The sequence below is a fragment of the Bos indicus x Bos taurus genome, chromosome 29, assembly GCF_003369695.1.
Source record: "Bos indicus x Bos taurus breed Angus x Brahman F1 hybrid chromosome 29, Bos_hybrid_MaternalHap_v2.0, whole genome shotgun sequence".
Taxonomy (NCBI): domain Eukaryota; kingdom Metazoa; phylum Chordata; class Mammalia; order Artiodactyla; family Bovidae; genus Bos; species Bos indicus x Bos taurus.
In genome coordinates, this window is record NC_040104.1 from 47,365,010 (window position 1) to 47,383,525 (window position 18,516).

Sequence of the window (18,516 nt, forward strand, 5' to 3'; positions counted from 1 at the left end):
CCTGTGTTTATTTTATGTGTGTTATTGGGTGTGATGGAAGGCAGTTTGGGGTGGCAGATGGGGGAGGAAAGAGGGAGAGAAGATGTGCTGTTTTCCTAAAGTACTCCATAGACAAGAGAATTGTGACATTGTACTATTTCCTCTTAAAATAGGCATACAAGTCAATTTTAATGGCAGAACTGAACTCAATAAACTTCACTGCCTTTCATATTTCTTAACCTTGAACAAGAGCCACAGACTCTGGTGTCTTCACCTCCATAGTCTGTATTCTCACAACATCCTTTTTATGACATAAATGTATAACCCAACTTATTAAGGCATAAAAATTTTAAAACACAGGCTTTCAAAATTTATAATTTTTTATTACCTCAATGTGTCCTTGACATACATTTCAAATGGCTACCTATTGGAAGAATCAATATAGCAAAAATGAGTATACTACCCAAAGCAATTTATAGATTCAGTGCAATCCCTATCAAGCTACCAATGGTATTCTTCACAGAGCTAGAACAAATAATTTCACAATTTGTATGGAAATACAAAAAACCTCAAATAGCCAAAGCTATCTTGAGAAAGAAGAATGGAACTGGAGGAATCAACCTGCCTGACTTCAGGCTCTACTACAAAGCCACAGTCATCAAGACAGTATGGTATTGGCACAAAGACAGAAATATAGATCAATGGAACAAAATAGAAAGCCCAGAGATAAATCCACACACCTATGGACACCTTCTCTTTGACAAAGGAGGCAAGAATATACAATGGATTAAATACAATCTCTTTAACAAGTGGTGCTGGGAAAACTGGTCAACCACTTGTAAAAGAATGAAACTAGAGCACTTTCTAACACCATACACAAAAATAAACTCAAAATGGATTAAAGATCTAAATGTAAGACCAGAAACTATAGAACTCTAGAGGAGAACATAGGCAAAACACTCTCTGACATACATCACAGCAGGATCCTCTATGACCCACCTCTCAGAATATTGGAAATAAAAGCAAAAATAAACAAATGGGACCTAATTAAACTTAAAAACTTCTGCACCACAAAGGAAACTATAAGCAAGGTGAAAAGACAGCCTTCAGAATGGGAGAAAATAATAGCAAATGAAGCAACTGACAAACAACTAATCTCAAAAATATACAAGCAACTCCTACAGCTCAATTCCAGAAAAATAAATGACTCAATCAAAAAATGGGCCAAAGAACTAAATAGACATTTCTCCAAAGAAGACATACAGATGGCTAACAAACACATGAAAAGATGCTCAACATCACTCATTATCAGAGAAATGCAAATCAAAACCACTATGAGGTACCATTTCATGCCAGTCAGAATGGCTGCGATCCAAAAGTCTACAAGCAATAAATGCTGGAGAGGGTGTGGAGAAAAGAGAACCCTCTGACACTGTTGGTGGGAATGCAAACTAGTACAGCCACTATGGAGAACAGTGTGGAGATTCCTTAAAAAACTGGAAATAGAACTGCCTTATGATCCAGCAATCCCACTGCTGGGCATACACACTGAGGAAACCAGAAGGGAAAGAGACACGTGTACCCCAATGTTCATCGCAGCATTGTTTATAATAGCCAGGACATGGAAACAACCTAGATGTCCATCAGCAGATGAATGGATAAGAAAGCAATGGTACATATACACAATGGAGTATTACTCAGCCATTAAAAAGAATGCATTTGAGTCAGTTCTAATGAGGTGGATGAAACTGGAGCCTATTATACAGAGTGAAGTAAGCCAGCAAGAAAAACACCAATACAGTATACTAACGCATATATATGGAATTTAGAAAGATGGTAACAATAACCCTGTATACGAGACAGCAAAAGAGACACTGATGTATAGAACAGTCTTTTGGACTCTGTGGGAGAGGGAGAGGGTGGGATTATTTGGGAGAATGGCATTGAAATGCATATAATATCATATATGGAATGAGTTGCCAGTCCAGGTTCGATGCAGGATACAGGATGCTTGGGGCTGGTGCACTGGGACGACCCAAAGGGATGGTATGGGGAGGGAGGAGGCAGGAGGGTTCAGGTTGGGGAACGCATGTATACCTGTGGTGGATTCATGTTGATATTTGGCAAAACCAATACAACATTGTAAAGTTTAAAAATAAAATAAAATTAAAAAAAATTAAAATTAAAAAAATTTTTTTTTCCCTCCTCCCTCCCCACACCATCCCTCTGGGTCGTCCCAGTGCACCAGCCCCAAGCTGGTGGGAGGGAGGGAGGAGGGTTCAGGATGGGGAACACATGTACACTAATTAAATAATTTTCTATTAAAGAAAAAAAAAAACTCTATATTTTTAATTGATTAAAAAAAAAAAAAGAATCTAGTAAAAGAAAAGCAAGAGGAAACACTGCTGCTGCTGCTGCTAAGTCGCTTCAGTCGTGTCCGACTCTGTGCAAAAAAAAAAAAAAATTTTTTTTTAAAAACTGTTCTAAATATTCTGTTTTTCTTATGTGCAATCCCTTTCCTGGAACAATAAACTTAAAAATGGCTTAGCTGTTACCTGTATGGGATGATGGGGTCAGAAAAGAAATTCAAAAAAATATATAGTTGATTATTGTAGCCTGTACCAATCTCCAGCTGGTCTCTCCACTCTCATTATTTCTGCCCGGAGTAACTTTCTTGCACCCATATATTTAAACAAAAACACCTATGATTACCATATTATCTTCCTAAAATAACATTCTAGTCCAGTTATCCAATTGCTCCTCTGTTCTCTATTTTCTAGAGAACAAACTCCAAAATTTTTCGTTTGTTATTCAGATACTGAAATATATCATTGCAACTGTCATTTCCATCCTAGTTTTTATAAATTGTCTATAAGTAAATATTTATACCCTCAGCAGGCTGTTTGCTCTTTTTCTCCATCTGTATAAAAGTTCTTAATCTTGAAAATCCCTCAGGTTTTTTCTTCCCTGATACCTTCTTGAACCATACCAGAAACAATAGCTATGATTGCCTAAACGACAATCTATAGTTGTAGTCTATATTTCCATTGTTCATATTCTTACAGTTTATGAAAATAATTATCTAAACCACATGTCCTAGGTCTGCTCTCTTCTCTCTGCTGATTGCATGCTTTGTCCTGAGTAGCCACTTGAATTAGGGCTTCCCAGGTGGCTCTGGTTGTAATGAACCCGCCTGCCAGTTCGTGAGATATAAGAGACGTGAGTTTGATCCCTGGGTCAGGAAGAACCCCTGGAGTAGGGTCAACCCACTCCAGTAATCTTACCTGGAAAATTTCATGGACAGAGGAGCCTGGTGGGCTAGAGTCCACAGGATAGCAAAGAGTCAGACGTGACTGAAGCGATTTGGCACGCATGCAGCCACATGAGTAGCTGGTGCTCAATACATTTGTCTAACACCTCGGCAAGTTTATTAAAACAAGAGAAAACCTTTACACTTTAGTTTCCTAATTGTTCTGGCCATTCAGTCAGTCTTTTAAGATACATAATTCCACTTTCAATCAGAGATAAATATTTGAATACAGAACAAAGAATTTATAACTATTCGCACCATTGTTTCATTTGCTATGCCAATCATAAATAGCAAAAAAATCACAAAATAAACCTGAGAAAAAATATACCTTAACCCTTGAGAGCTTCTTAAAAAACCAACAATAAATAGTAATTATGCATCTAAAACTGAGTATAAATCATCTGGAACTGACCACTTCTGGTCTGAAAAAAGAAACTTTTAAAGGTACAGTTTTTTCAATGTCCCTTAAATATGAAGATGAAAAAGCTCACTTAAGTCTATTTTTTATGTCTTCTGTAGCACAACTGAAGGCCAGAATACTCCAGAGGATCTTCCCAAGCCAGGGGTCAAACCCAGGTCTCCTGCATTGCAGGCAGATTCTTTACCAGCTGAGTCACAAGGAAAGTCCAAGAATCCTGGAGTGGGTAGCCTATCCCTTCTCCAGTGGAGCTTCCTGACCCAGGAACCAATCCAAGGTCTCCTGCATTGCAGGTGGATTCTTTATCAACTGAGCTATCAGGGAAGCCCAATAAATGCAATTATGCATCTAAAACTGAGTATAAATCATCTGGAACTGATCACTTCTGGTCTGAAAAAAGAAACTTTTAAAGGTACAGTTTTTTCAATGTCCCTTAAATATGAAGATGAAAAAGTTCATTTAAGTCTATTTTTTATGTCTTCTATAGCACAACTGAAGGATGCAATGATGAATATTGAAACGAGAGATGTGCCCATAACTACATTGAATTATTCAAAAGTATCTGCTGAGAATGAGATATTTACCTTCTCTTTGGTGCTTCTATTTAATCTCTAATTCACATGCAATGATACTAAAACAATAATAACAAAAGCCAATCTTAGAACTTGTATTTCAAGTTTAAAATACATTGTGATACCAGGTATTCATGGTTATTAATAAAATACTAATTGAATTTCATGTAGCAATTCATCATTTGTATATTCTGTTACATGTATATGTAATAAGTTTTGTTCTTTTTGGACCTAATATTACTGACTCCAAAGGTCAAACTCAGAAAAGAGTCACATATATTAATAACTATGGAAAGTATAAGATTTTTTTTCTTATAGCAGACACAAGTATGCAAAAGATTCAGAAATACTTAGACTAATTTCAAATATGTTAATTAATATACAATAATATACTCAAGTTATGTCAGCTATTTGAAATTTGTAAATATGAACTTTATGATTGCTGGCTAGAATATGTAGATTGAAGTCAGACCTAGCTAATCACTGGAGTAACATACCTTTTTATCATAAAACCAATATATGGGGATAGAATTCAATTTGAATAAGTTAAATTGGAGTTCCTTAAGAATATTCAAAAGGAGATAGTAACCAAGCGTAGGAAGAATTCTGATATTTATGCAACAAAAGTCACTAAGAATGATGGATATGTGCATGGACCAAGTGCGGAAACCAGAAGCCATCCTCTTTTAGACACATTTCACTTCTAATCCAGAAGTGTGTACACAGAGAAAAGTGAGTATTTATATGTGCATATATTAGTGTATAAAATTGTTGCTTGATTCGTCTCTGAGAACCACGAAACAGAACAGTCTCTTAAGGTAATTAGCTTGGACAATAAACAAAAACCAAAAAATCTACAAAGGTAGATGTCCAAAGCAATGTATAAGCTTTTTGGAAGCCATGTATAAGATCATTCTCTTGGTCAAAAGAAAATGTTCTAAGTTTACTAATCTCTCTTGTGACAATTTTGTTTCATTATCGGATACCGCTTTGGTTAAAATCAGAGTTAAAATCAGTTATTCTAGAGTAACAAGCCTCACAAACCTAGCTTAAAAACTCTCCTTAATAATGCTCACAAGTGGTGTGACCTTAGGAAATGTCTGTGTACACACACACACACACACACATACATATCTCCAATTCCTTTGTTACGTTCCTGAAATCTATCCTCTATATACATTTGTTCAGTGATCCTCAGGAAAATATACATGTATTTTTAAAAATGGTAGCCTGTTTAATTGAAGTTGAGTGGTAGAAGTTACTATGACACAAATAGGAACAGTAATATCTGTTTAAAGAATTAACCTGTATGCTGCTACTGCTAAGTCACTTCAGTTGTGTCCGACTCTGTGCGACCCCATGGATGGCAGACCACCAGGCTCCCCCGTCCCTGGGATTCTCCAGGCAAGAACACTGGAGTGGGTTGCCATTTCCTTCTCCAATGCGTGAAAGTGAAGTCGCTCAGTTGTGTCCTACTCTTTACGATCCCATGGACTGCAGCCTACCAGGCTCCTCCATCCATGGGATTTTCCAGGCAAGAGTACTAGAGTGGAGTGCCATTACCTTCTCCGATTAACCTGTATAAAAGACTCTAAAATCTTAAACAATGGAGGGGTATAAGGAATTGAAATAAGTTAATTTCACTGAGGCATTCAAATTGTATTTAATAAGAGTGTGCTTTAGATGACTTCTGAATTTTACTCAATGCAAGTTTTTAAAAGTTCACCCCTTTCCTGACTTCAGTAAAGTAATAGGCATTGGATGGAGTTAAGTTTTCTAAAGGGGCACTTTACTAATCATTCTTACTCTAGATCCAATTAATGTCTCATTTTCCCTTGAGGACAATCAGGAAAAAGACCTCTTCGTCAAATATTTATCTTATTACATAGGACAATTTTTCTCCTTTTTATTAGCTCTTGACAGTAGTTTGGTTGTTAATTAATTCATTGCTTTCATGCACATTTTAATATTTACAATGAATGGTATATGATTTGCAATCCATTCATGTAGAAATGAGTCCAGTCATTGCCTCATCTGATTATCAGAGTAATGCCATGATATAATCAGGCTGTCATTGCAATCCTCATTTTACTGATAAAAGGCAATAAGGGGAAGACAGCTGTCTTGATTTCCCAAAGATCACGTGATGAATCAGTGATGTGACTAAGGGAGCTCAGAACCCCTAAGGGCACTCTTTCACAGTAATATCTAGGTCCAGGTTATGAATATGAAGATGAATTTAAATTGTTCCCTCTGGGCCTTATTCTCCACTCTGGAGTATTTGAGTTTCAGATAATCTGTTAAACTCTTCTGGAAATGATTATATATGGCACCAAGAGGCTATAAAATATAGTACTGCATCTCTCTGCTACCATCTCCATATATCACAATTACTGTTGTTTACCTAGTATTTTCTTTCAAAACAAAAAAAAAAACTAGTCTCCTCTATGAAATATCCAAGGTATCAATAATTATATATATATAAATACATGTCAGTATAGGAATATTAGGGTAACTAAAGCAAAAATTCTAATTCAATTGCTTATTACTACTGTGCTGGGGTCACAAGGAGTCGGACATGACTGAGCGACTTCACTTTCACTTTTCACTTTCACGCACTGAAGAAGGAAATGGCAACCCACTCCAGTGTTCTTGCCTGGAGAATCCCAGGGAAGGGGGAGCCCGGCGGGCTTCCATCTATGGGGTTGCACAGAGTTGGACACGACTGAAGCGACTTAGCAGCAGCAGTAGCACTGTGCTTCTGGAAAATAATTTGAGCTCCCTAAATTTCCGTTTTCATATACTATTTTAAAAATACAATATCCTTTTTGTGGATTATTTAGATTATAAGTACTACATGTCAGGTGCCTGGAACATAAAAGGTTTTGTTTAAAATGACGCTAGTTTTATTAAGTTTCTTTCTTCTATCTGTTGTTCTTATCCTACTTATAATAATTACCTATTTCCTGCAATTTAAAAACAAATGTTGCATATTAACTCATATAGGTGGACTCTAGAAAAATGGCACATATGATATTATTTGCAAAACATATAAAGAAACACAGGTGGAGAGAACAAACATGGACACCAAGTGGGAGATGAGAGATGAGATGGATTGGGAGATTGGAGTCGACATATACACACTGTTGATACTGTGTGTAAAATAGCTAACTAATGGGAACCTACTGCGTAGATCAGAGAACTCGTACTCAGGGCTCTGTGGTGACCTATATAGGAAGGAAATACAAAAAAGAGTAGGATATATGTACATGTATAGTGGATTCACTTTGCTGTACAGAGGAAAGTAATGCAACATTGTAAAGCAACTATACTCCAATAAAAATTTTAAAAATAAAGCAATTTTTCCTTTTCACAAAAAATAAAAAACAAAAGCTTCCCAACCTGGCTTTTCTTTCATGTCTTCTTACTCCTCAATGTATTCTATAAAATGTCTTTTAAAATTCCATCACATTATACATGCTCTATTTTTTTTCTCCTTTACTTTAGAGTAAACATAAATTTCTTATTTTCTGGTACCTAAGATATTTAGTGAGGGCTTCCCTCATAGCTCAGTTGGTAAAGAATCTGCCTGCAATGCAGGACACCCCAGTTCGATTGCTGGGTAGGGAAGATCTGCTGCAGAAGAGATAGGCTACCCACTCCAGTATTCTTGGGCTTCCCTTGTGGCTCAGCTGGTAAAGAATCTGCCCACAATGTGGGAGACCTGGGTTTGATCCCTGGATTGGGAAGATCCCCTGGAGAAGGGAAAGGCTAACTACTCCAGTGTTCTGGCCTGGAGAATTCCATGCAGGATATAATCCATAGGGACACAGAGGCTGATGCAACTGAGTGACTTTCACTTTCAAGATATTTAATAATATTACCTTCCTCTAAATACCAGACTTATCAATACTTTCAACCCTGCACATATCTTCCTTTTTAATCCAGTGGATCTTCTCACATTTCTGTTTTTCTCAATTCTTTCTTAAGTAATCCTCTAGTTTTAAAGTATATTCTAAACGATAGCAGAGTAACAGCTCCTTTACCTGTCTTCCTCTTCAGAAATGTCTTGAAAATTCATAGCCTTTTAATCTTGCACAAAATTTAAGACTCAAATCATCAAGATCCAAAAATAACACTATTGGAATTGTTAACTGGAATGAAATTTACAGATTGAATGAATCATTTCTCTATACTATTAATTCCAGTTATTCATAATGTCCCTGTTTATTAAGTCTTTTTAAATATACCTTAATACAATTAAATGTTTTTTGTTTTGTTAGATATTCTTAGAAGTTCTGTTTCTGTTGTATACAGTATCTTTTTAATATTGACCTGTTTGCTATTAGTGTATAGAAGTGAATTTTTGTATTTTAATCATATATCCAGCCAGCTTTCTAAATGCTTTTTACTATCTTCAATAATATATCTGTAGATTATTTTTGTTTTCTTAATTAAATGATTATAACATCTGCAAGTATCATTAGATTGTATCAGTTCAGTTCAGTCACTCATTCGTGTCCAACTCTGTGCGAAACCATGGACTGCAGCACACCAGGCCTCCCTGTCCATCACCAACTCCCGGAGTTTACTCTAACTCATGTCCATCTAGTCGGTGATGCCATCCAACCATCTCACCCTCTCTCATCCCCTTGTCCTCCTGCCTTCAGTCTTTTCCAGCATCACGGTCTTTTCAAATGAGTCAGTTCTTTGCATCATGTGGCCAAAGTATTGGAGCTTCAGCTTTAGCATCAGTCCTTTCAGTGAATATTCAGGACTGATTTCCTTTAGGATGGACTGGTTGGATCTCCTTGCAGTCCAAGGGACTCTCAAGAGTCTTCTCCAACAAAAGCATCAACAAAAGCATCAAGAGTTCAAAAGCATCAATTCTTCGGTGCTCAGCTCTCTTTATAGTCCAACTCTCACATCCACATATGACTACAGAAAAAGACAGATTAGAATGTATATCCTTCTTCCAATTCTTATACTTTCAGTCATAATCTAAGGCTCCCTAGCACAGTGTTGGACAGAATGTTGATAGCATTTGTCTTAGGAAGGGTTAACCCAGGAATACAAGTAATTTATTTCTGGAGAAAATCCCAGGGAAGAGGAGTAGGAGACTGATGAGAGTAAAATATATAAGGAGAGAAAGCCAATACAAGGGTGAGTCATTGATTGATCACCTCTGTGATAAAGGAGGCTGGACTATCATCAAGATTATATGAGATGCTGTGAAGATTACACCTCACAATTGTTAACTTGAGAGAAAAGAGGAGCATTTAGGTCTGGTTCCTGCCCCGCTTTGGTCAAGAATTATCCATGAATCATTGATCTCTCATTCCCCCAGGGTGCATATACATGGATGCCCATTAAATTGTTATGGTTCTTTCAAGTCACGGAGTTAGGAAAATCATGAGACAGAAATGAAAACGTCTGGGGTAACTGAGGCAATGTGCTTGGCAGTTTATACCCACATGCAGCTGATTGCCATACTGACAGAGTAAAGTGGAGTCAAGAGAACATGAGGCATGACCTCAGTGTCTGATACAACCGGCATCTTCTCTTAAAGGAAGCAATCTCAATGCTTCTTCTCATTTAGGATGATATTTGCTCAAGTTTTCTTGTACCTTTTATCATACTGAAAAGCCCCCTTATATTCTTAATTTATTAATAATCTTCATCACAAATGATTATCACATTGAAAATAGATTTTCTGCATATGTAGGAATAATCATAGGATTTTTTTTTTACTTTTAAATAATTTAATTGGTCAGATTAAATTTCTAGATTGTCTAATATTAAATCACCTTTGCATACCTGGGATAAAATCAGTACAGTCACAGTGAATTACGTTTTGTTTATACATTTGGGGGTTTATTTCTTAATATTTTCTCTAGACCTTTTTTTCCAATCTATAGTCATGTCCTTTCTTGTATAGTTTTGTCTAGTTTTTATATAGGATTGCTAACTGCCTCATAGGTGCCACTGAAGTGCATTCTCATTTCCCTTTTATTGTAAGAGATTGAGTACACTTGGCATGATGTTTTTGAAAATTTGCAGCAAGTTATGTCCAATTTTTCTGAGCTTAATGTTTTGTTTGTGGGAATATTTTAAATTTGTGTTTCCATTGTATTGATACTTACAGAATTATTCCTGCTATTTTTCTTCTTGATAAACTTCTAATAAGATACACTTTCCTAAGAATATTTATCCCATTAAATTTTTTCCAAATGATTGGCAAAATTGTCACATTACCTCTAGTGAAGTGTGTTTTATTACTGTGCGTGCATGATTGCAGTCACATCAGTTGTGTCCCCATGGGCTGCGGCCCACCAGCCTCTTTGCGGCCTCATGGACTACAGCCTGCCAGTCTCCTCTGTCCATGGGATTCTCCAGGCAAGAATCCTGGGATGGGTTGCCATGCCCTCCTCCAAGGGACCTTCCCCACCCTGGGATCAAACTCAGGTCTCTTCTGTCTTCTGAACTGGCAGGCAGGTTATTTACCACTAAGCATCACTTGGGAAGCACCTTTTATTACTGGCCTTATTCATTTATGTCTTTTTGTTTTCTTCTTGTTCTGTCTTAACAAAAATAGGACTCCCTTTTAAATTTGTTTTTTCAAATGCATTGTTAATCACAGCGGTATTTTGGTTTAAATTTTGGTGAATTTTACTCTACTTTTACTATCTTTGTCTAATTTCTTTAAGGTTAATCCTTTTTTGTTTTCCTTTTCTAATTTATTATGATAAGCCCTTCACTCATAAATTTGGAGGTTTTCTTATTTTCTAGTAAAATTAATTAGAGTATGTATTTCCCTTAAAGTATATTGCTGTATCCTGCAAATTTTGATATATAGTGTTTTCATTATAATTTAATTCCAGTATTATTATAATTTCTTGTGATATCAAGACCTTTTTAGCAATATGTTTTCACACTTTCCAATTATATGGGATTTTACAATTTATATTACATCATTAACTTCAAACTTAATTGTGCTATGATCTAAGATTTTCATCTTTATATCTGTCTTTGAAGTTTTTTGAGAGTTTCTCATACAGTCTGAGAAATTTTACTTGTGTGCTTGTAGAATGTCTCTTCACTGATTACTTTATGGAGAAGCTTTTTTATTATGTTCTAGAGATCTATAAAGCCCCATGTTTATTTAGATTCCTTAAATGTAAAAACTCTGCCTGCAATGCAGGAGATCTGAGTTCTATCCTTGGGTCAGGAAGATCCCCTGGAGAAGGAAATGGCTACCCACACCAGTATTCTTGCCTGGAGAATTCTGTAGACAGAGGAGCCTGGTGGGCTATAGTCCATGAGGTTCAAAAGAGTCAGATACGACTGAGCAACTAACACACACACACACACACACACACACACACACACACACACACTACCCAACCATCAATAAACAAGAGTTATGTGCTGAAACTACAGCTGAAATTGTAGATTTATCCATTTCTCTGTGTATTTTCCTCAATTTATACTTCATTTATTTTGAGGTTATTTCATATATGCATGCTTTATTATAATAAGCTATGTGTTCTTGGCAAACTGAGATTGAATTAATTGAATTAATTTATTATTTCAATTATTATATTATTAATAATTAATATATGCATGCTTTATTATAATAAGCTATGTGTTCTTGGCAAACTGAAATTGAATTAAATAATGAAACTCTCTGCCTCAGTAATTTTGTCTTAATTTTATATAATAGTAATATAACTATTTCTTTGTGTTAATATCTTTATGAAATGTCTTTAATTCTGCTTTTTCCAAAAAAATATAATTTTTGTTTATATTTATGTTCTAGGTAACTTTTGTTGTTCTCCACAATCTGTCAGAATTCATCTTTGAAGCAAATAACATTTTCCATATGTATCTATTACAATTATTGATTTATCTAAACTTGTAACTATCATCTTATATAGCATGCATCATTTGTCTCTGACTCTTTGCAACATTGTGGACTGTAGCCCCCCAGGCTTTTCTGTCCATGGGATTTTCCAGGGAAGAATACTTATTTTTGCGCTATGTCCCATTTGTACAACACTTACTTTTTTAACTTTTCTTTTAAATTGAAGTATGGTTGGTTTACAATGTTGTGTTAGTTTCCAGTGTACAGCAAAATGATTCATTTATATATAAAATATATATGTACATACACATATTCTTTTCAGATTCCATTCCCTTATAGATTATTGCAAGATATTGAGTGTAATTCCTCGTGCTATTCAGTAGGTCTGTGTTGGTTATCTATTTTACATACAGCAGTGTGTAAATATTAGTCCCAATTCCTAATATCTCTCGTCCCATCTTCTTTGGTAACTATGTTTGTTTTCCATGCTGTGAGCCTATTCCTGTTTTGTAAATAAGTTCATTTGTATCACTTTTTTTAGATTCCATGTATAAGTGATAGCATGTATTTATTTTTCTCTATCTCTTACTTTGCTTTGTATGACAATCTCTAAGTCCTTCCATACATCATTGATTTTTAATGTTTTCTTTTTTAAATTCCAATAATTTCTACCCTGCTTTGACCTCAGCAGTTGTGGACTGCCTCCTGTTCCCTGTCAATACCCTCCACACACCAGTTTAAAACCTTTAGTCTCCCCAGGGCTTTGGCATGCTTTTCTCCATCTTCCCTACCCAGATTCCTTTGGAGCCCGACTCAAGGAAAAAAGACAATAGTCATGCTAGTTCAATCTCCTAGTCAGAACTTGAACTCATATTCATTCTTCATGGAGATTTGTGGCACCCAGTATTGTTGCCTGGAGAACTCCATGAACGGACGAGCCTGGTGGGCTACAGCCCATGGGGTCGCAGCGAGTCAGACACGACTGAGCAACTAACACTCTGTCCTTTATCTAGCAGGACAACGTTTACATTTCCTGTTTCCCATTGCCCAAAAGTAGTGACTCTGATTCCCAGTTAGATCTAAGACCTCTTTGAGCCAATGCATATAAGAAATCCAATTAATCTCAATTATGACTATCAGCAGGTAATGTCTTGATGAATTTATCATTCTCATTCTACTAATTTGTTACTTAGCATATTCAATCTTCTAAGTGTCCAGACTACAGGCTTTGCATTTATGAATAATTGTATTCCCAATCAAATTGATAGGATTATATATTTTTATTTACATAATTATATATAAGACATATAATTCTATATTTACATTTATATAGTCATACACACACATTCGGTGTTCTACTAGATTATAATCTTCAAGTGGCCACAGATTTTTGCTTTCTTCTACACTGGGCTGTGCTATACCCAAGGGGAAGAGGGGAAGAGGAGGGAGTGGGCAACCTCCATCAGCAGAATTACTTCAGCACTATTATTGTTTAAAATTTCCAGCACATGACGATGATAAAAAACAGACTTTTAGTTGGTTTTATTATTGTTTTAAAATTCTCTACTGACAATGCATCATTATTGCTTGCATTCACCTTTTACCACTGGTTCCTGGTACATCACAGACGCCCTATAAATGTTTATTGACTGAATGAATAAATAAGTCTAAGGTGCTCCATGAATACCTGATAAAAGGATGGGAGGATGGTTAGACAGACGGAGGACAGAGTAAATGAATAAGTGTATTCTTGCCTGCAGAAGTAAATGAGTGAACTCCTTCAACATATTTTGGCATTTTTCTTTAGACTTAGGAATTCTGATGTCTGATCCCATGAGCAGGGTAAAGACTTGCTCTAGTAAGAGGAAAAAAAAAAAAATCTCTAAACAAGATAGTCCATAGGAAACTGACCCCTTCCAACCTAGAAGTAAGATCAAAGCATCAGCACAAAGTGAATACAGACAAAAGACACAGAAGGAAAAAAAAATTAATGTCCATTCAAAAAAAGTAGTAAAAGGCAATAGGAAAGGCAAACTCTATGTCTGAATACACATAGGAATAAAATCACATATATTTTTTTTCCTTCAACAAGAAAGAAAGCACATAAAAGAGAATAAAAGGTAAGGGCAAATGTTATAAATAGCAATAAAAATAGGAAAATGAAAGCAAGGGAAATGGAATACCATGGTGAAGCAGAGGAAGAAATAGAATCCTCAAGGAAGGAATAAAGCAAGCTAGCAAAGAAGCAGATTGTAAGCCTCTGATTGTATTTCATTTATAACTGTTCTTACATTTTATTTTATTTCCCTGGCAGGAGTCCCACATCTTTTTACATCCGAAGGAAGGGGGTGGCAGAAAAATGTTGCTCTGGGGACTAAAGATTTATTGCCTTGTACACTTAGTGTTAGGCTGATTTTTTTTCTTTAAATTACATGCCACTGTCATGTTCAAAATAAAAGCTTAAGATGGACTGCGTGCCATGTCTCTCTGTAAAGACCGTTTTTATTGAGTGAAAAACTAATGCAAACTTGGTTTTATTTTAAGCAAATCAGAAACCACTGAAGTGGCACCAGCCTCTATACTCTTTTTATTTTGTCTTAACTGTGCCTCCATTGAATGATATGGAACGCTGATCTCTTCAGTAAGCAAAACACTCCATGGTTAATGTGCAAACACAACCATGGAAAGGCTAGGTTTTGAATTCAGATGGACTTGAATTTATGTCTCTGACCTTGGGAGAGTGACTTAAATTATCTAGCCTTCAATTTCCTTAGGTGCAAAAAGGTATAGTCCTAATAGCCTTTCCCTTATTATGGTTGTTATGAGGATTAACATTATAATGTAAAGTTCTTAGCACAGTAACTGGTAGACACTTAGAGTAATGAGTACTTATTATTATTATTAGGATAATAAATTTCTTTACCATTCTAAACTCTGCTTCAAGAAAAATTAATTGAATCTTAATTTTTTTTTTTTTTTTAAGTTACATTCAGGGACTTATCTAGCTGTCCAGTGGTTAAAACTCTAGCTTCTACTGTATGGAGTATGGGTTTCACCCTTGGTCAGGGAACTAAGATCCCACGTGCCGTTAGGCCACAAAAAAAAAAAAAAAAAGAATTTACATTCAGAGGTAAGCCAGCCAACAAAAGGAAAAATACAAGTAACCACTTTATCTATTTTTAATAGCTCATTGACTCAAAAGGTATATTGTTTGTATATACTTATTTTTTTTGCCTATATATAGTTTATTGAGTTACATTTGCCATTAATTTCCATGGTGGCTCAGTGGGAAAGAATTCACCTGCAGTGCAGGAGGCACAGGATATGTGGGTTTGATCCCTGAGTTGGGAAGTTCCCCTGGAGAAGGAAATGGCAACCACTCCAATATTCTTGCCTGGAAAATTCCATGGACAGAGGAGCCTGGTAGCTACAGCCCATGGGGTCACAAAAGAATCGAACATGACTAAGCATGCACGCACAATATTTGCCATACAACATTTTAATAGTTCTAGATATACAACATGGTGATTCAGTATCTGTATATACTGCAAAATGCGCACAACAGGAAGTATAGTTAACATTTATCACCATACCCACTTAAACATTTTTGTCTATATTCTCATTGCTTATATTCTTGATGCTCTGGCACTGGGGGCCTTCATCCTGGAGACACTGCCCAGGGCTTAACAAATCCTAAACATAGCAAATAATTCTCCTGAGACTGTATCTTTCATATTAAACTACCCAACCAAGAACCCACATCTTTAACCACCCTCTTTATTAAACTCTTACGCATCAGGCTGACATTTCTCCTGTCCTAAATCACTCAAGACTACGTATCAGGCACTCTGATCTTTCCCATGTGGCCCTGGGTTGTATGTTGTGCCTTCTATTTCTAGGAATCTGTAAATACAAACTTCTTCCTTTCAATTATTTCCACATCTTTGTTTTATTATTACATGATTAGAAAAAATACCAGTTCAGTTCAGTTCAGTCAGTCGTGTCCTACTCTTTGCTACCCCATGAATCACAGCACACCAAGCCTCCCGGTCCATCACCAACTCCCGGAGTTCATTCAAACTCATTTCCATCCAGTTGGTGATGGCATCCAGCCATCTCATCCTCTGTCATCCCCTTCTCCTCCTGCCCCCAATCCCTCCCAGCATCAGGGTCTTTTCCAATGAGTCAACTCTTTGCATGACATGGCCAAAGTACTGGAGTTTCAGCTTTAACATCAGTCCTTCCAATGAACACCCAGGACTGGTCTCCTTTAAGATGGACTGGTTGGATCTCTTTGCAGTCCAAGGGATTCTCAAGAGTCTTATCCAACATCACAGTTCAAAAGCATCAATTCTTCGGCGCTCAGCCTTCTTCACAGTCCAACTCTCACATCCATACATGACCACTGGAAAAACCATAGCCTTGACTAGACGGACCTTTGTTGGCAAAGTAATGTCTCTGCTTTTGAATATGCTATCTAGGTTGGTCATAACTTTCTTTCCAAGGAGTAAGAGTCTTTTAATTTCATGGCTGCAATCACCATCTGCAGTGATTTTGGAGCCCAAAAAAAAATAAAGTGACACTGTTTCCACTGTTTCCCCATCTATTTGCCATGAAGTGATGGGACAAGATGCCATGATCTTTGTTTTCTGAATATTGAGTTTTAAGCCAACTTGTCCACTCTCTTCTTTCACTTTCATCAAGAGGCTTTTTATTTCCTCTTCACTTTCTGCCATAAGGGTGGTATCATCTGCATATCTGAGGTTATTGATATTTCTCCCAGAAATCTTGATTCCAGCTTGTGCTTCTTCCAGCTCAGCGTTTCTCATGATATACTCTGCATATAATTTAAATAAGCAGGGTGACAATATACAGCCTTAATGTACTCCTTTTCCTATTTGGAACCAATCTGTTGTTCCATGTCCAGTTCTAACTGTTGCTGCCTGACCTGCATATAGGTTTCTCAAGAGGCAGGTCAGGTGGTCTGGTATTCCCATGTCTTTCAGAATTTTCCACAGTGTATTGTGATCCACACAGTCAAAGACTTTGGCATAGTCAATAAAGCAGAAATAGATGTTTTTCTGGAACTTTCTTGCTTTTTCAATGATCCAGCAGATATTGGCAATTTGAACAAATCCCAGGTACCTTTTAACACAGAAGGAAAGATAAAGTTAACACGCTCTCATTCAGATGAGATTTCTACCACCATTGTTCTCAAACCTCGTCTATTCTGAAATCATCCCGTCTTTTAGCATCTTCTGCTCATCTGATAACAGGTCTTGTGTTCATTCTCAGTCACTAAGTTGCATCTGAATCATTGAGACCCCATGGACTGTAGCCCTCCAGGCTCCTCTGTCCCTGGGATTCTCCAGGCAAGAACACTGGAGTGGGTTGCCATGCCCTCCTGCAGGAGACCTTCCCGACCCAGGGATGGAACCCGGGTCTCCTACGTCTCATCACTGGCAGGCGGGCTCTCTACCACTGAGACGCCAGGGAAGCCCAGTAGTTACTAATCCTGAGAGCCCTGGCTCAGTTTCCTTAGTAACCTCTGCACCCTGGCTCAGAGACATCTTTCACACAGAACCTATGCCATTGCTCTCAGTGAGTTCCTCTGGTACTTAATGCTTCTTTAAGTCTGCTGACATTTTTTTTATTTTAATTCTCATTTCTAGAAACTTCACCTGTATTTAAGTCGGCTGGTGAAAAAGCTTCAACTCAAAGCATTTACAGCCTTAATCAGATCTCAAGCTCTGGGACCAGAATAACAACCTCTATACTACATCTTTAATTCATATCACTTCAAGTTAGCCTTCCTTTTACACTTTGAATGACTTGTCTCTCAATTTATTACTTTCCTTGTAGTAAATAACACATCTCTATTTTGACTACATATTTCTTTTTATCCACCTGAACATCATGATCAGCCATGTTATACTGATCCCAGAACCTCAAAACCCCAGAATTTTCTATCCTAGAATTTTTCTATCAGTCTTGACATACTACAGGCTTCATTACTTCCCACTTAATTTTCACTTCTGAGTTGCTACACATTTATAGAGTTTATTGACCTAATTCGGGCCAAATCAAATAAAAGCAACCAGCTTAAATGAATTCTCCCATAACAGTAATTACTTAATCATTTTTTGTTAGCTCTCTCATTTATTCTGCATGGTAACTGGCTCATAACTTTTCTGTAATTTCTAGTACTCCAAACTAATTTGCTCCTTTACCTTCAGCAGCTATTCTTATCTCATCTATTAAGGATGATGTTCAAATATTACTGTTTTTAATTAAAATTATATATATATATATAATCCTATTCTTCCACAGTCTCAAAACCCATATTCTACTTTAATTTTTTCCTCCACCCTCT